The sequence below is a fragment of the Mauremys reevesii genome, linkage group 5 (assembly GCF_016161935.1).
Source record: "Mauremys reevesii isolate NIE-2019 linkage group 5, ASM1616193v1, whole genome shotgun sequence".
Classification (NCBI taxonomy): Eukaryota; Metazoa; Chordata; order Testudines; family Geoemydidae; genus Mauremys; species Mauremys reevesii.
The window spans coordinates 26,998,642-27,019,062 of record NC_052627.1 but is presented as its reverse complement, the minus strand read 5'-3'; the positions used below and the strand labels follow the sequence as shown (position 1 = coordinate 27,019,062).

General features: G+C 39.8%; 1 long non-coding RNA gene across 7 annotated transcripts in view; it reads right to left on the bottom strand.

The window, feature by feature from the left end:
- LOC120406601 overlaps positions 1-20,421 on the bottom strand; it is a 73,951-nt gene that overhangs the window by 48,056 nt on the left and 5,474 nt on the right. For 5 of the 7 annotated variants that reach the window (XR_005599396.1, XR_005599391.1, XR_005599392.1 and 2 more), the window contains one exon: positions 5,975-6,080. The exons of 1 other annotated variant lie outside the window; for it this stretch is intronic. This is a non-coding gene — a long non-coding RNA (uncharacterized LOC120406601). Of the gene's footprint in view, positions 1-5,974; positions 6,081-8,614; positions 8,744-20,421 lie in introns of all 7 variants that reach the window. One more of the 7 variants, XR_005599393.1, reaches the window with a different exon arrangement.

Sequence of the window (20,421 nt, the reverse complement as noted above, 5' to 3'; positions counted from 1 at the left end):
AATTAAGGCTGGTTTTTGCTCTTACAGAGGTGCTGCCAGGTATGTTAACTGGCCTCTCAGGCCCACATTAAGCCACCTTCAAGGCCTGTGTAGGGCACACACCCATCACAGTGTATTGGTAGAAAGAACAGATAGGTTAACCTCCATAAATCCATACAAAATAAAAGTAAATCAACATGCACCACCATAACTGATAGACCATAATAACATTTTTATTACAGCAATTTTTTTGAGAAGGAAAGACACTGAAATTCAATGAAAAATAATATGGCACCTTCCACATTTAGATTAGAGCTTAATATCTAGCAAAGATCAGTAATAACCAAAAGTTATCAAATATATTGAGACATAACTGCAGACGGTGACCAGAGGAAGATTGCTTGTGATTGGTAACAAAAAAGAATATAAAAACAAGTACCGTAGTTATTTTATACTCATAAAACAAAATGCACATTTGCATATTCACCCTTGTGCCTATGCACAATTGAAGTCCAATTTAAGTCCTTTAAAATCACACTTAGTCTCTTATTTTGTGTGTCTTAAGTCTTTTGTTGATAGATGAATTTCACCATAATTTTTGTTCCATTTTTGGTGTGTGAGGGATTACTTTCACATGCAGTACTGAAAACTTACAATATCTAAATGCCTTGCGCCTTAAACTTGCACTGTTTGTAGCAAGGACCATCATTCAAGAATTGGACTTCATAGCCACTCACAATGTCACAGCATGACACACAGAAACTCAAGTGCTTTAGCAATTGCACAGTCTTTCAAGATGAACAGTTGCCACTACTCCGGGCCTATGCAGTGAATTAGTGGTTTAAGTCAGATTCTTAGTAAACGGATGTCAGTCATAATTAGTTAGTGGTTGGCAGTGTCAGAGGCCAAGGACTGAATGGACACACTGTATCCCTACCTAAACCCGCTAGCTCATGCTTCCAAGTCAGAGTTGAAAACACACTGGCCAGGCAGTGTGGGTAAGTTTGCCCTGCCACTGTCTGTGCTACATTGGCTCTGGGATGGAGTCTGCACTCTCTATCTACTTAAAATTGCCATGAGACTCCATTGGAGTTATTGGTGCACAAATGCAGGATAAATAGATGACTTTTGTCTCCAGTGTTCTGAATCTGATAGCTCTCATCACTATTAACTTCACTGAATCAAACAAAGTAAAATAAAATAAAACTAACTGCAACTCTGAAAAATCAGCCAAGAACTGAAAGCTGTGATGTAAATGTTCTTTCTACCTCTTATTATACAGATCCTGGAATCACAACTTGGGCCTGATTCAACAAGGCATCTGCTTAACGTTAAGCATGTAAGTAAACCTAATTGATTTATTTTCCAACTGCAGACAATGGGACTAATCTCATACTTAAAGATAGGCATATGCAGAAGTACCATGCTGAATCAAGGACCTTAGCTGCCAGTGCTGTCTTCACGAGGCATAACAGAATACAACTTGCTCTGCCATAGCTGAAATTACTCTGGAGAGCAAAGAGGAGTGAAACTATACTATTGTAAGTACAAGGGCACACAACAGATGTGCTGGATGTGAAGGTGCCATTTAGAAACATTTTAAAGTTCATAATTGTACTTTCAATTCAAATTTACAATAAGTTAAACAAATCCACAAGGAAAACCAAATAAAAATAAAGTATTCTGAATATAAAAATAAATGCATTAAAAAGATGAACAACAAAATCTCCGCAGCGACCAAGGGAGTGCTAAAGAGCACAGCTTTTGATACTGTCTCTTTACTAGTAATTAGTACAATATTCAATATACAGGACCCCAGAGTCCAATGTTCTCATTCTTTCTATTGTAAAGGTACAATATACAAACAATCATTCAAACGGCACTGGTTCTAAAATGAAAAATATAATTGTTAATTAACTCTCTCCCTAAAACTCTATTTGTATGTTAGCACAGTGACCTGGGGCCTCATGATTCCCCCCCACTAGAAAATGTATGGAGGTGGTCTTTGTAATAGATCTCACCAATGGTGGAGTCAACAAATACAATGGCAGTGTCACCCATGCTTTGTGAAGAGCCCTCTGTAGAGCTGGGGATCTGCCGTATCAGACGTTAGGCAAAAGGGACACACATGATTTCCCCCCAATCCTGTGGTTTTCATATGACTGAAGCCATCCAGGAAGAAGCCCCATGTCTCTGTGGTGGCTCTGAATTCAGCCCATTGGTGCTGAATTCACTGAACTAGGTGGTTCCACATGGGTGGGGAAGATCTGCATCTTTATGTGCCTAAACACCCTTAAAAATTCATGTCCAGGCCTCTAGTTTTCACAAGGGTGATATCACAAGATTTCACTATGTTCAACTTTTTGCAAAAGCACCTGCATAATTAACAGTGATTAAAAATTCTTAGAAATGTCTGAATTTGTATTCTTTGACATTTTTGTTTCATGATTTTGCAAGTATTTTTTAAAAATGTGGATTATACTTTATAATATGGTGACTATAATGACATTTTTATACCAATAACAATGTAATTACATTGTTTAACTTTCTGATAACTAATCAGCAGTAATTCATATAACTGGAAGGTTAATATATGTAAATTGAGTTATTACCCTTTAATACATTAACATTTATTTAAACTGCAGTTACTCATAGTTAAGGATTCAGTTACATGAATTAATGGGAATTACAGGAATCAAACTATAAGAAGTGTAATTACATTGTAATTATAGTATAGGTAGGGCATAATTACCATCACTATTATAATTACAACTCTGATACAAATATTAAGCAATTTGATAAATGTATTTTAATTGCTAGCACTATCTTATTTCAGGAATTTATCTAATGTCCCATATTAAAGGATGTTAACTGTATTCCAGATGAGGTCACCCAATTGATTTATGTGAAGGCATAAGTTTTCATACTTTGCTCCCGGGGCAGATGGATTGACAAAGATACACACTGATAAGTCTCTGCAATGGAAATGCTTGTGCAATTTTAACAATAGACATCCCTAGATGACTGCGTAAGTGTCATTTTTATACATGAGTATGACAGAAATGCATATCTGAGGCCAAATTCTAAGTCCAAAGTAAGTCTACTGAAGTCAGTCAAGTTACTCTAGATTTGCCTTGGTGTCACTAAGTGCAGAATTTGGGTCCTGACTTATGATTTTGTCTCTGAAATAGCATGACGTTTTCATAGGTCGGGACAGCAAGAGGGAGTTAAATTGTCTACAAATTTGTTCAGTGAATATGCTCAGACTAGTCTCAGCTGAGATGTTTTGGTCATTATTAGAAAGATTAAAAGACCAGTGATGATTATGAACACCTGACAGGGATAATCTAGGTTCTTGATTGCTCAAGGATCTCAGGATTTTTTTTCTGAAGATATTTGGGTGAGAATCACTACTCCTGCAATACCTGAACCCCATAATATCCAATCCATCTTTCTCAGGAAGATGAAGAATTGGATGGACAATGCTAGCATTGGAACCTGCAATGGCATTTGATCCAGATAGTTCCAAAATGTGGTTTGCACCACTCAGACGTCCTGGATGACATTGTAAGGTTCTGAGGAGTTCAGGAAAATGAGCATAAATTTCTTCACTGAGGGAGAGAAGAGAAGGTTCCCTCTCCCCCCCCCCCCCCGCCCCCAAGTTTTCATCTAACAGTACTAATGATACAAGTGGAATAGCTGTAAGCGTAATAGTCCATAGTGCATAATCCAAACACTGATAGCTTTTGTATCATGTTAGTGAAATGGCTCCCTGGAGTAGTCTAACCTCTGTCAAGAACATTCCATGCAAACTACTACCAGAAAGGCGTTTCATTTTCACATATTAAAATACAATAATAGTCTCACACAATTTTTTTCCAGTGGAAAATATATAAATAGTTCTTAAATTAGAGACCAGATCTAATCACTTTTTTCCCTTGTTGTGGCTTACAATAACAACTAGTTTGAACGTTAGGCTCCAGTTAAGCAATAGTTTACTAAATACAGAGGGCTAGATGCCATGAAGCAGCATATCCCTATTAACTTCAGGGAGCCTATGCAGATTTACCCCAGCTGAAGATCTGGTGCAGAGACTTCTTTTAAATAATTGCTTACAATAGAAGTGTCAAATATGCAGCCAGCAGGCCAGATTATCCCGAATCTCAGCTTTCATTTAAAAAGAAATAGTTTCTACCCCTCATTGGTTACAAAGAAAACCTTTAAAAATGAACCAACTATGAAGTGACACATTGCTTGATTTAACAAAAAGGAGACCCACCAAGGTAGAGTAGAGGGAGAGGAACAGAAAGAATGAATGGAATAGAAGAGAGGCAGCAGAAGTAAGAGGAGCACATTTTCTCATGGAGGGATTATGAATGTGACAATCAAAGTAAAGAAATGATAGATACATTGAGTTTCTATATAAAGGCTATATCCTCCCCTTGTGCTCTCTGCAATCCTCCCTGTGAAATCAGTGAAAGACTCTGCTGTGGACTGAAGGGAGTATGAAATTCTGCCTTTATATCCACAGACCATAATTAAATGTGCAATCCAGCTCTTCCCGCCAAGGGACCTTGACACTATTGTGCACCCATTTCCCCCCTCATTTAAAAAAAACCTTTTGCTTTGTGACTGTACTTAGGAGTTGTGCTTGATTTTTTAGAAGAGCTCAATAACACTTTAAGCACCCAATTAATTAATTGTATTCTGTTAAATGAACAGATTTTCAGAGGTGCTCAGCATATTGGGTGCTGAGACTTTTTGAAAATCTTGCTCCACTAGTTGGTTCTAAACTTGAAAATCTGCCCTATAATAGCCAGTTATGTGAGCAGGTCAAATAACCTCTATTTAAAGGGCAATGGTAGCAGAAAACAAAATGTATAAGTATAAAAAATAGAATAGAAAATACTGAATATAAAAACTTTTGTACTTTAAGGAACAGATAAACATTCCTACTAATCCACAAAAAATGCGATATTGGGAAAAAATAAGCGTAACGTTAATGACATTGTTTTTAGTGATAGGAAATCAAGTAAATGAATAGCAAACGTCCTTTTTAATTGCACATGCAATATTGCCAACAAGTCTTCCTGTAATATACATACTGTATTTGTGAGAGCATTTTTTTTGCTTGTAGACCTCCCTACCTTTGTGTACACAACTAAGTACCTACACACAATTACTTTAGTCTATGCAAATCACTTTTGCAAGAGCAAATCAAGAGTTTTACATATATAACAAATGCATTTGCAAATATTGGAGGCGTGGTCCAAGAGACCTGTAAAAAACTTATCCCAGGAAGATTTTAAGATATAATTTACCAACACTACCCATTTCTAAATGAATAACATTTTTGCTCAGTAGAATTCAATTTGGATTGGGGAGTATTTTCAAATAAGTGTCAGTGTTTACGGCCATTGTAGGCTAAATCTTTCTGGTCTTCAGTGTTATCTCCAGTGGAACTCCTAGTGTTGCATGAGCACAGCTGTCATCTTGGGTAAATGAAGAAACTTGTAATACAGTGAAAGTTAATAATTTAACTTTATTAAATTTAAATGTTTTAGAGAATTTCAGTTTTGGCTGTTTCGTCACCCAGTTCACATGTCAACCCATTGCCAAGTCTGTTAGAGGTGCTGCACGTCTTCAGAAGGCACTCAGCGTTTTGAAGGATTTGACTATGTGTTAGCAGCTTTTTCTACTGAGGTTAATTTAATCTTCAAAAGCCAAAATTGGCTGTATCACAAATTACTTTCTCCTCTCCTGATCTTGGATTTACAGAAGGGTTGATATATAAGAAAGAACATAATGTTGAGAGTTGATGATAATAATAGTACCTTAAGCTTCCATTCAGTTATTCCATTCATCTAAAAGCTGAGTGAGCTGTCTGAATTCTCTGGGTGGACACACACACAATGAGCATTTTTTAATGTCTCTCGTCACAGCATTGGGGTTTTTTTTAGGTGGGGTGATGAAATGTCTCCTTTGGCTGTCCTACCTGTATTGGTCACTTTGAAATCTGGCGTGGAACTGAAGTCACACAAAGGGAATGTGGTCAGGCATTCAACTCTGGCAGTCAGTGGGAGGAGGAGGAACACCCTTGCCTTGCAGTGAGAAGAAAAGGATTAAATATAGGTTGAAAATTTCAAACTCTCCTTGTAACTAATACTTTGCTTCCTTCCCACCCCCGCCCCCAGAAAGGGTTTAATAGAAGTAGAACATTTCCAGCTTATGTTCATTCATGGGACATCAAGCAAATCAGGCATTTTTGTAGTGGGGGCGGTAGCAGCTGCATATTTTTGAATGAGGTTTTGGAAATTGTTTGAGCAATTGGTAAGCAAAGTATTTTTCATATAAATAGGGAAAAAATATTTAAAAAGCCCCTGGGCATCTAGTGCAATTGTACACATCCTTTCTATGCTTAGAGGAGTTGTAATTTGGGGTCAGATAAGGGGCAGTTGTAGCATCCTGATTCATTAGGTGCACAATACTAAACTGCCAAAGGGGCATCAACCAACCACAGCAGCACCCAGGGACCAGCACCACTACCCTAAAAATGGCCGGGTATGGAGCAGGAAGTCCCAGTGTAAGAAGGAAGGGTGCTGGAATGCAAGCCTGCCCTGCACTAACCATGAAGGCCTCAAATTCGGGCCTGGCTGCCCGTTCAGCATGAATCTTTACTGAAGTGAATACATAGCTGATCTTGTCTTGTCAGATACTAACAGGCCTCTACTGTATTCTATTATCAGGGGGGTAGCCGTGTTAGTCTGGATCTGTAAAAGCAGCAAAGAGTCCTGTGGCACCTTATAGGTGAATACCCACTTCGTCAGATGCATGCATGAAAGCTCATGCTCCAATACGTCTGTTAGGCCTGGTCTACACTGGGGTGGGGGGTTCGAACTAAGGTACGCAAGTTCAGCTACGCGAATAGCGTAGCTGAACTCGAAGTACCTTAGTTCGAAGTACTTACCCGTCCTCACGGCGTGGGATCGAAGTCTGCGGCTCCCCTGTCGACTCCGCCACCGCCGTTCACGGTGGTGGAGTTCCGGAGTCGACGGGAGCGCGTTCGGAGTTCAATATATCGTGTCTAGATGAGACGCGATATATCGAACTCCGAGAAGTCGATCGCTACCCGTCGATCCGGGCGGGTAGTATGGACGTACCCCTAGTCTATAAGATGCCACAGGACTCTTTGCTGATTCTACTGTATTCTGTTTTTCTAAGTCTCTGTTTTCCTACACAATATGACAACATTGTTATTTGTTGCCTGGCCCCATCCCCCTTTCCTTCTGTATTTATTTATTTATTTTATTTTGAGTGATTTCAACTGTTTGGGGGAGGGAGAAACCTATGCACCCATCTATATTACCTTTTATAAGATGAAGCATAGGTTGCTAAAGAACATCCTTGACATTCTACAATGTTTGTACTTATCGGAGTGGGAGGGGAAAGGTGCTATTGACCTTAATTACAAAATAGTGTGTTTTAATCCCTCTAGAGGACACAAGATCACAGTGGTAAGAACCTATTGACTTACTGGGGCAATGGCCTTTTCCCCTTGAGCCTTTACCCATGTCCTTCATTTCCCCTCATGTCTTCTCAAACCTTACCCATCTCACACACCCTGTTAGGTGTGGCCCTGTATTGCATAGAGGTCAAAAAAAAAAAGTCAGGCTTCCATAATTTGCACATCTGGGAATGCTTTAGAAAATTCTGTGTAAGGGGTATACACACATTATTTGTGTAGGGCCAAGTTGCCCACATGATAAAACAGTAAGGTAAAAAAACCCTCATTAATAAGCAAAGAAGCCTGGGTGTATCCTGATGGCATAAATTGAAAAATCAATTAACAAATCTTAAATCAGAACCTGATCTTCAGCTGTTGTAAGTGTGTGTAGTCAGTGGAGCTATGTGGGTTTACACGGGCTGACAATCTACCTTGAGAGGTTTAAGAACTCAACAAAAGAATGTTGACCATGTTTGTCTGGAATAGTGAAACTTTGGGAAACTTTACAGCATTCAATGGCCTCTCACACAAACCTTACAACATGTGTGGTGATTTACTGCTGCTGTACTGAGGACTATAAAACACTAACACGGTGAAAAGGTTAAAGGAAACTGTCCTTAAATATCATAACTTTTCAAAAATGCCAATAAAAGGGAGTGTGTGGGTTTTTTTAAGCCTTAAAGGGTGGATTCTTTTTTGGAAAACTTTGCAAACCACTTAGGCTGAGAGGAGACAAATGCTAACAAAGTCACTTACTCAACAGAATATGGAATATATACTATATATATATCTAGAGAGAGAGAGAGATTTCAACACCGTCTTGGGAAAAGGGCAGTTTTCAAGGGAATAGTTGAATAGAGGAAAAAATTGACATTATGTAAAAATGACCCTTGCTGCTCTTCACTGAAACCAAGCAGGGGGTGGAGGAACATCAGCAGAATATAAAATGTTAGTCATTAAAGCCCATGGATGAAGCATTATGTGTGAGCTCTTTTGATGGACAATTTTATGGCCAGTTTTTTATAAAGGGGCCACTGATTTGGTTGTCATCAAAACAAGTAGCTTTAAACATCTGTCTTATTTTCATATGGAAACTCTATTTGTGTTCCTGCAGTTGGAAAGAGCCAGCACTTGGTTTTTGCAGAATCCATGGAGAGGGGTCACAGCTAAAGGGCCCATCTCATGCCAGGAGTAGCTCCTCATCTCACAGCCTCAGAAACCCACTAAAGTACTCTGGCTCAACTTTGGGCTTTTCCATCTCTAAATGAATAAAACAAAAAACATAAAAACTAAATAAAATTAAACAAAAAACAATGAATACAAGAAATCTAGACGTTGGGTTAAGCAAGGAAAGAAGAGTTCCAGGCATGAAGGTCATTGTGAGCTGCTGTGAGGATCCACTGTTGTACTACAAGCATAAAAATGATCTACCACCAGCATAGCACACTTGTTTTGGGATGGAGGAAAAGAGAAGAAAGCTGGTTGGAAACACTCTAGTGCATAAGTGGATCCAAAATATGTCACTGCTCCAGGGTAAGATTCTCAAAGTTTTTCCTAACAGAATGACCATCTTAATAATAGCTATGCATTTCAGCAATGGGGAGGAAGGAGATACACATTTTTAGGTGGCACTAAACAATTGTATTAGAAACAAAAAGGGCAAGTGATGCTATGATGGTTACAAACTAGACATCTGAATCCACTGAAATTTCTTTGAATTATGCTACTGAGTATTGTACTCTCTCCTTCCTGCCAAGAGAAAGGAACCAAACTGAAAATGACAGACGTAAAATCTTTATTTACAGCCTATGATGAAACGAGAGGGTGCAGTAGAACTCTGTCTTTAATCTTGCTAAAAAAGCAAACTGAAATGGCCAGCTAGAAAAAGAAGGGCTCCACAGGGAAGGAACAACAGAGTGATACAAAAGTTCCACAGCCCTGTCTGAAAGCAGAAGTAAAACAAAGGATTCCAGAGTTTTTATGTTTTATAATTATAAGGAAGTACAAAGAAGCCAGACAGATTGATCAGAGATGGGGTACAGGATATGAATCCCCACCTGTAAAATGGGGATAATGTCATGTAATTACCTGCCTCGGAGGATTAATTAGTTAATGTTTGTACTGTGCTTTGAACATGAAAGGCACTACAGGAGTGCTAAGTATTATCATTACCAGGAGGGAACATCCAGGTTCTGTTAAACCTCAGATTACATAGTTTCCAATATTTTACATTCCTGCTAGATAATCTGTAATCAGACTCTGACATTTGCTACCACTTTTGGGCCAGCTCCTCAGCTGGGATAAATCATTGAAATCAAGGGACCTACATCTATTTATGCCAACTGAGAATATGGCCCTTTCTTATATGCATTACCAATACAATTGGCAAGGCCGGCTCCAGACCCCAGCAAGCCAAGCGCGTGCTTGGGGCAGCATGCCGCGGGGGGCGCTCTGCCGGTCGCCGGGAGGGTGGCAGGCGGCTCTGGTGGACCTCCCGCAGGCGTGCCTGCGGAGGGTCCGCTGGTCCCGCGGCTTCGGTGGAGCATCCGCAGGCGTGCCTGCGGGAGGTCCACCGGAGCTGTGGGACCACCAGACCCTCCGCAGACATGTCTGCAGGAGGTCCACCGGAGCCGCAGGACCGGCAACCGGCAGAGCGCCCCCTGCAGCGTGCCGCCATGCTTGGGGCGGCGAAATCGCTAGAGCCGCCCCTGACAATTGGGTTTTAAAAAATATGGGAATAAGTTTCATCATGGGGTTTGCTACAGAATAAGTGTTAGCAACCTTAAGACAACTGTTCTTCAGACAACAGACAACACTGTGGGAGAAATTTTCAAAAGCACCAAAGAGCGAGAAGCACAAGTCACACTAAAAGTCAGTGTGACTTGTGCTTCAAACTCCCTTTCGTGCTTATGAAAATCTCCCTCTACAGGTTTCTGGAATTTTTATGGATGTGATTGTATGAAATAATTAACCTTTCTATAAATGTGTATTCTGAGGAAATACTTGTCTGTACCTGGATTAGGTATATAGATGTGTAGAATACAAAACAAAATTAAAACAACTTCACCTGGTTTGGGGTTTATAGTCAACTTTTAAAGTCAACCCAACTTCACTAAGATGTTCATGAAGGTTTGTAAGCCTTTTGCGCAAACCTGGACTAATTAATTAAAACAATGCAAAACTTGCAGTTTCTCATGACTTCAATGTAAACTCCAGTTGAAACATGGCCATTTTGACTGACTTTTCACTTTGAGTGTTTGGGTGTGCCTGAACTGGAAATTTGGGGCAAAACTCTAATTAAAAATCTATGTGAACTGAAACTTTGGAGAACCAGAACTGCCAGACTGTGCAGAGTTCTAATTATTTGCCTAAACAAAGGAAACACTTCTGCAATTCAAAGGAAGTATGTGAAAAAACACAATTGAAAAGAATGCAGTACAAGGGAGGATATCAGTCAAAGATGAACATTTATTAACTATGGCAAAGGGCCCAATGATGTATGTTGTATTCTGGCAAACATAATCTGTATAACTAACTTTTCATAGGAAGTAAGAAGAGAGCAGGAAAACGAACCTAAAGATTCAATCTGACTTTCCTTAATCTAAAAAGGAAACAGTGGAAAAACATACTGGCTGAAATCCTGGCTCCAGTGAAGTCAATGACGATATTTCCATCAAATTCAGTGACGCCAGGACTTCACCCATTGTGTCTAATCAATTTCTGGTGTAACTCCACTTCATGAAGAGGAGTTGCACTAGAGATTAAGAATGAGGAGTACTTATGGCACTTTTAGAGGACATGAAAAAATGGGTGTTGCCATACTAACTATAACTAGAGTAATCAGTAAAGGTGGGCTATTATCAGCAGGAGAAAAAAATATTTTGTAGTTCTCGCTTACAGACAGCCCCCCAACCTGAAGGAAATACTCACCAGAAACCACACACCACACAACAAAAAAACTAATCCAGGAACCTATCCTTGCAACAAAGCCCATTGCCAACTCTGTCGATGTATCTATTCAGGGGACACCATCATAGGACCTAATCACATCAGCCATGCTATCAGAGGCTTGTTCACCTGCACATCTACCAATGTGATATATGCCATCATGTGCCAGCAATGCCCCTCTGCCATGTACATTGGCCAAACCGGACAGTCTCTACGCAAAAGAATAAATCGACACAAATCAGATGTCAAGAATTATAACATTCAAAAACCAGTCAGAGAACACTTCAACCTCAATTACACACATCAATTACACACTCAATTACATACCTCAAATGCGCAATACTCCAACAAAAAAGCTTCAAAAACAGACTCCAACAAGAAACTGCAGAATTAGAATTAATTTGCAAACTGGATACCATTAAATTAGGCTTGAATAAAGACTGGGAGTAGATGGGTCATTACACAAAGTAAAACCTATTTCCCCATGCTAATTTTCACCCCTACTGTTACTCACACCTTCTTGTCAGCTGTTGGAAATGGGTCATCCTGATTATCACTACAGAGGTTTTTTTAATCCTGCTGATAATAGCCCACCTTAACTGATTACTCTCGTTATAGTTAGTATGGCATTTTTTCATGTCCTCTGTGTATATAGGTTTCAGAGTAACAATGATGTTAGTCTGTATCCACAAAAAGAACAGGAGTACTTGTGGCACCTTAGAGACTAACAAATTTATTTGAGCATAAGCTTTCATGGGCTACAGCCCACTTCTTCGGATGCATAGAATGCAACACACAGAAAGAAGATATTTATACATACAGAGAACATGAAAAGGTGGCAATAAATTTGTTAGTCTCTAAAGTGCCACAAGTACTCCTGTTCTTTTTGCGGATACAGACTAACACGGATACCACTCTGAAACTAGAGATTAATTTGACCTATTGTGTTACTAAAGCCTTCCTGGATCAAAGAGGACGGTGCTTTAAAAGTTGGAATTTCCTAAGACTCAGGGCAGAACTCTGGAACACCACAAGGAATTTATCATTTTCGTCTAGTCTACCGGGACCAGTGATGAAAGGCTGCATTTTCAGCCAGAAAGACATTTTTGCTTTCCAAAAGGGTGAGATGCTTATGGTGACTTTGTGCAGCTGACATTACACTGTTCTCCTTTGTATCCGCCCAGAGAACACACACTGCACCAGCTCCTAGTTTGCCAGAACCATCACTGCAGTGTGCTCTTCTCAGGAGCCGCCTAGAGGAATTTTGACTGAGGCAATGATCATTTCTCTTGGGTGCTCCTGCTGGAGACAAAGCCCTCTACACTCTCTCCCTGTGCAGGTAATGTCTGTAAGTCATAATGCAATACATAGTACATTTCACACTCGCTCTAGCCCCACTGAGTATACTCCCTTCCTGCCCCCTCAAAAAAACCCCTATGTTTTCATACAGTTCCCAGTACAAATGTCAGACTAACGTGGGTGAAAGAAAGATTGGTAGAAACAGGTTATTTCATACCTAATCCCATCTACCAGAAGTGGGTCATTATCAATATAGTATTAGAATATGGCATGGCCTTAAAGTTATATGAAACTCATGATCAATTATATCCACAATAAAAGCAGAAGAATTTCTGCATGGTGTATTTCTGGACACTTTCATTAATAGTGTTTCATTAATATTTCTTTGGGGGCTAGTGAAAGGATGAAGAAAGGGTTAAAAATCCCAGTCTCTCAGGGCCTCTTCCTATTACGAACTGCAAGTACAGAAGAGAGAGGAAGGAACATTTTCAAACGATCTTTGTGAATTACGCTGCTCTAAAGCCACAAAAAGCAAAGATAGCACTATGATATTGAAATAAAGCCTCATACTACCCTATAGTCCCTCTACATTTCTTCAGATAAAGATTTTCATGAGTCTTGGTAGAGAAAATATACTTTCAGATTCAAATGATATTTTTATTTATCTTGCCACAAATGCAGATTTAGAATTTCTATTAGGAACATGCCAAGCACATCAGTCCAGGCGAAAAATCTTAGTTCAGAAGTGATTAGAAAGCCATACATTTCTGGCTCTCTGTATAGATTCTTTATTGGTCAGTTTCTGTTATCTAAAAATTAAAAGACCAATCAGTTTGAATTTATGCTCTACTGGATTACAATTGCATTCTTTTAACAGTTTCCCCCACCCCCCACCCTGACAAGATGTCCCACGTTAGTGCAATCTACCTCTTTGCTGCTCCTGTCATATAAGAAGGCATGGAAAAGTCACTATGAGGTTCTCTTTTTACAGCTGTCCACAGCAACCACTGTCATGTAGCACACATGGAAAGTGAGAACTGCTGGTGTGTTTCTGACTTCCTTCTGTCTAATAGCGTTTTAATGATTTGACTACTAGTTATCTTGGACATGAACTACCCTCAGAGGCAAAAATATGCCCAGGCACATCACCTCAGTGAGACCCCTTTGTTTAAATAACTCAGATACATAATTTAATAACACTTCAGAACAGCTGGTGTATGTCCACATAACTCCATGGACATCTATGAAGCTACACTGATTTACTCCAGCTGAAGATGTTTCTCATTGTTCATGAATCTGGTAGACAAGAGCTGTTGTTTGTGCGAAATACAGGAAAAACCAACTCTTCAAGAGAGTAATCTCATTGTGTGCCATAGTACTCAGAGTTCTCACATCTACGTTGAGGAAACACAATTAGAATAAAGGCTGCATTTACAATAGGTAAATTAGGATTTGTAATTCACCACCCTCAAACCAGAGTGACTTGACACTGTGATAAAAATGCATGACCCTATACACTACCTTGGGTACCAACCATTGGAGCTGTGCTGGCAATGAATGATGGGTCCTAATTTTCATTGAATAGGAAAGGCTAAGAAGGAGGACGTAAAGGATGTCACTGAGCAGGAAAAGTAATCAGGAATTTAGAACTGGGGAAGCAAAAGAAACAATACTATGGGGCTGGAAGCTGAAGAAGGGAGGGAGAATAGTGGGCATGGAGTAAGGAGTAGCTGGAAGCAGTGGGAATGAGGAGCTGGAAGAAATTGCATTGGAGACTACAACAGTGCAAACACAAACACATAAAATGAAGACGAGTGACTGTATAGCCCAGTGGTTAGGGCACTACCCTGTGATATTGGATTTTCAAATCCCTGCTGTGCCCAGGTCAGAGATGAAAATCTTTGTTTTGAACCAGGAACCTTACTAGTTGCTGTAAAATGGAAGTGTCATCCTCAGGACAGCTCTGGCATGGCTTTGTGTTCCACTGGTAATATTTTGCATATCCCTAGCTGAGAGTCAGGGGAGTGAGACAGGTGGCAGGAAGTAAACAGAGAGGCTGGGGGTTACCAAGAGATGTGAGTTGTTCATGGGGCACTGGTGGATTTGTGGGCAAATGGGTTGGGGATATGTGCCAGGACCTTAGGATAAAAAAAAAGATTAAATACAGAATTAGGCAGGAAGTTTGGTCTAGTAGCGGGTAGGGCATGTGTGCAGGCCTGGGGAGACCTGGCTTCACTTCCCTGCTCTGCTACAGACTTACTGTGTGATCTTGGGCAAGTCAGCTTTTAAAGAGATTTAAGCACCAAAGATGCAGATAGTCACCTAGTGAGATTTATAGAAGTGCCTAACCTTTCAGTTAGGCATATAGGTGCTTTTGAAAATCCCACTAGATGTATATCTGTATCTTTAGGTGTCTAAAAACCTTTGCAAATCTGGTCCTTATGCCTTGGTTCCCCATCTGTAAAATGGCAGCAGCAGTAATAGCACTTCCCTATCTCATAGGGGTGTTGAGAGGATAAATATTTTAAGATTGTGAGGTTCCCCCATGGTAATGGGGAACATACAAGTGTCTAAGAAACAGGCAGACAGGGAGTCTGAGAACTGCAGGTAGATACCAGGGGAATGCTTTGCCTTCCTCACTACCAATACTTACACAGCAGATAATGATTTCAGATTGCAATCATAATAATAAACCAATGTAAGATGACCTGCCATATACAACTGGAGCTCATAGGAAAGGCTTTCCATCAGCTCATTGATTGCAATGGCCAAAGCTGAAAAAGGACAGCCTGGTGTTTACACCGTTGTTTGTGAAGGGACCACAAACCTGGATTTGTATGGCATAAATGAGATGTCATCCATTATTGGGCTCAAGCCGCTGTTATTTTCGGAGAAAGACCCCTAGATATTTTGAACTCAACCCTTGTTGCTCCAACCAACACCTGCAGGATGATTACATCCAGACCAGCCTCTGAATAGGTCCTGCAGAGTCTGACAATGCTACAACAACTTCAATTATCATAGATAGGAAATATGTGATTAAAAGAGAAGAAAACACACTTTTTTCCCTCCTGTGATGGCAAAAGCCCTGTAGCCAAACATTGGCTGTTCATGCTTGAAGACAAAGAAGTTGATGCTGGCTTGGCTGGGTATCTATTCAGCTGAAGGATTAAGTTATGAGACAGAGGAATGGAGCTGGAGAAATGACTATACAATCCAACGCACACTGCTCTGACTTACCCTAGCGCAGCAGGCTGCAAAGCTCTGTAAATCATAGTAAACAAGTATGCTGATCGATCATATGCTGCTGGACATACAATGTCTGGCAGATACTATGCCAGAGATAAATTGAACCTCTTTCCAGGATTTTATATTGCCCCAACACATTCTAAATGAAAACCAGAACTCACTTCCTTACAGTATTAAGCCTCAAATTATTTTCTTGCATGCAAGCCATGCATAATGGGCACTGTGAAACAAAGCATGGAGATGATCATGGGAGAAGCAGGCAGACAAACATTTCAGGCTAAGATCCTTGGCAGAGCAAAGAAGCTGAGGGAGGTTCACATTAAGAGTGAGACTTTAGCTGAAGAATCAAGAGAGCAAGGGTGGGGGCTGAAATTAATATGGGAAGCTGGGAGCTGAAGGGAAGAATTTGGACTTAGGGAGACGCTGAGAAGGGCAAGGATTCTCGGGTGTGTGTGGAAGAGGACATACTTGGAAGTTGGGATTTGTTTTGTGGTTTGTGGGTGTTATTGGTTGTCTGAGAAGAAAGAGGGGAGACGTGACGTGAGAGAGCATTGCCACTGCTTGTCTTTGAGGTAGCCTGGAGCTGAAGAGTAAGGAAGAAGTTGGAAGAAGCATTAAATCAAGTTATTTGCTGGGCAGATGGCTAGTTTCTCCGGCAGTGGGTCCAATTTTGAAGATGCTTCTCTGGCGAAACTCCTATTGACTTCAATAAAAACTTCACTGCTACATCCATGGTGTCCAACTGTGAGCTTGCTTACACCCGTGAGATTCAGAAGTACCTCCACTGAAGTCAATAAAGTTACACTGGTGTAAAACTAGTTACGGGAGGAGAATCATGAGTATGTGAATTATCAAAATGAAAACACATTAAAAAGGTACTATCCATACTTCTAATATCTTTTTTTGATACCCACAGTCTGAGGTATATTGCACATCATGCAATATTGTAGATGTGCATGATCAAGATTCTGCCACCATTTTGGCCATGATAAAACAGGACATCCTAGGCTATGTCAGCAACACTGCTTCCATCTTCACCAAAATTAGCATGAAACAAGTTTCGAAGCTTAAGAAAGTTAGATTAAATTTAAAAAATAAAACAGATTTCGCTCTGATGCTTATGAGGTGGGGTTAGAACAAAGTCAAGCCTGACCATGATGTTGAAAAATCATTTCCACATGAACGGTGTCCCTCTTACATCTACATCATATGTTCAAGAATTGTACATGTGCTACCACCAGCAATCAACTTCCAGTTAGCAAAGCTCTGAATTACCTTAGAAGAATGACATGCTCATGTGAGTCACAGCTCACGTTATTGTTCATTCAGTTATGTCTTAGTAATTTGATCTAATTGAGTCAAATAATATAATGTCACAGAACTTGGGTGTAAACAATTTCTGTTTCTGCTTTAGTTTCTCATCTTCAATTATCAACTCACGCTAATCACCATTACTGTCAGAACTGATATCAGAGTCTACAGCAGCATTTATCTTATACCCAGTTCTTATTTCAATAGTCTCATTTACATATTTTATCTGTTTTCCACCTTTATGTCTCATTCTTGGTATTCTGTCTAAATTAAAAGCGTGCTCCCCCATGCTGTACTTATCCCTTTTCAGTATTTGTCTTATTCCCATTGCATTTTTTTTTCTTTGTAGTATCAATCCTGTTATTTTTAGGATTGTATCTAACCCCGTAAATTCCCCTTTTGTCTCTTTTTTCCCCCTTCTCCTCCTAATGACTCATTATCATAACTTGTTTCTTCTCACTGACTCTCTGAATGACTGCTCTGCGCATGTGTCTAATGAAGGGTATTGCAGACAATCGAAGGCTCTCAGCAAGAGAGTGCCAAACTGCCAGACCCCAAATCATCAACACCCCCTGTGAGCTCTACCAGAGAATCGTGGCAGATTGTGGTTTTAGCTTGCCCTAATTTGAGACCCATAGTTATACGGTGTTCGGTTTACAGAGAGCCACTTCTGCTGCTGCTGTATTATTGGAACGGTTTTTAGAGCTACACTGTATCAATACAATAAAGAACATGAAACATGTTCCTTTTATTAATGATGCTTAATAACAGGCAAACAAAATATTATTTTAATCTCCATTGTGTTTCAGACTGTTATATATTCTCCTACATTTTACAGCTCTATCTTTTCCCCTAACCTTTTCATTTCTGTTATTATTCTTTCTTTGCCTCCTAACTGTATCTAGCCTTCGACAAGGTCTCCCTTCATTTCAAACCCATTTTTCTCCTGCACACAATACGCTGGGATGCCAGGATCCCCACACTTTTATACCTCTCTCTCTCTCAGCTTCTCTCTCTGTTTCTGTGTAACTGCATATTTCTCCCGTTTCTTATTACGTTTACCTCTTCCATTGCCTTATCTCTTGCCTCTTCTTTCACCGGTCCTTCCACTATTCATTCTCTCCCTCCTTGCTCTCTATTCCCATTTCCTCATTGATTTTCTCAACATCTAATCATTAACCTTTTCCAACTCTTAATCCACCGCAAGTCTTTTCTCTTTTAAACCTTCCCACTAAGCAGAACAATTTAAATTGAAATTTGAATAGAACACAGGTCAGGATTTGAGTGCAAATATGACTATGGTTTGTTCAGTTTAAAAGGTTATATTGCATTTTGGATGGTTGGTCTGTTTCATGGGATTTACTAGACAAGCACATAATATAGTCAAATATGAGATAAACTAACATTTTCTAGCCAAATGAACAGAATAGGATTTGAGTCCAATCTCTGTGCAAAAGGTGAACTATGAAAAATAACGGCATACCATAAGAATAGCGCTCCATAACAACTCTATTTGCTTTGGCAGATCTGAAAGTGGCTTATGGTTTGGGCTGAATTTCCATATTAAAGCCTTAATCAAATATGATCAGAGTTTAACCCATTCCCAAATCCATCTATTGATACTTACACTGTTTATTTACTATGAGGATATGCCATCATTTCAGAAAACTTTTTTTTTTCCTGGCATGCCATCTTTCTGGTGGCTGCAGGAAACAGCATCCAGTTCCAAAATGATCACTTTCGGGCTACAGCTACCAGAAAGATGACATGCCAGGAAAAAAAAAAGTGTCTCTAAGAGGAGTGACTCATAAATGAAGGGACTCCATGCTATAGACCACCACTACCATTGTGTTTTCCATGTGCTTCATTTTGGCTGTCTATTCCAGAATTGGCTCCCTAAGCATGTCTTTACACTGATTGTCCTAGTAAAAGGAATTAATATTGCATGAAAAATAAATGCTATTTGGGTGGAATTGCAGAGTTCAGCAGCATAGTCCTGTTGTGTGTATGGGAAGAGAATACGATATAGAGACTATTCGTCTCTATGTCTTATATTTCTTGCAGGCTTTCATGATTACAAATTATGTAAAGCCTAGCAATGCCATATACCTGACCAAGATATACTGCAAGGTTCTTTTATAGTGCTTTGTAGCAAGTGTCTCACTGAAGCGATAGGTATTGTATATCAAATGCAATACCTTTTCAGTTCCATGCAAGACATGCCACAAAATACTGTATTCTGTACTTTCAATTGAAATTTGCAAACCAAGCAGCAGTATGCCTCAGTCAGGAAAGAAGTCTTTCACTGTGGCAATATGGGGCTGACCCAATACAATTTGCTGCATGAGATGGAGGTGTAGTAGACAGGATTTGGGGTGTATGTGCAGAAAGACAACCTCCCTTATGAGCTTTGGAGCCTAGCTGCATGAGGGCTTCTTTTATGTCCTCATATGAAGTCCACAGCAGTGCCCAAGAGGCTATGGAGGAGTAGAGATGAGGCCATGAGTTCACTGCTACCTTGAGCTGCCTGGCCATTATATCCCATCCAGGGAGCAGGTGTGCAACAACAAAAGGGATTACTGCAGCCTTATGGCTCAGCTGCCTCTTCATTGCCACCAGCCCCTGAGAAGCCTTTCTGTAATCACCACATCTGCTTGAGCATCATCAGTGCCACGGTGTTGCTGTTGTTGCAAGAAACATAAAAAGCATATTCCATGGTGTGTTGGTGAGATAGAAAAAAATCCCATATTTCCCATATTCAATTGTGTCAAGGTTGTATTAAAAGCATGACTGTGATTCTAACTGGCATCTTGACAACAGTCTAAATTCCATTCCAACTCATTAATTAATTCACTTGTGCAACTCCCAGACAGATTCCACTTGCTCCTTGCATGGCCTACTATCAGGAAGTCTGACAACATAATATGAGTTTAAAAGACTGACTGAGAGAGAAAATATTGTCTAGTCTGTGCAAGCAGTGAATAAAGTATATCTTTTTTCATACTCAGGAATTACCTAACAATGGCATTTTTCCAGTCTTCCTTCTACCCTTAGACTGTCTATATTTTACTTCAAAACTCTATTGATTATGTAGGTATTCCGATGTCTATAATTAAAAGGATACATAGATC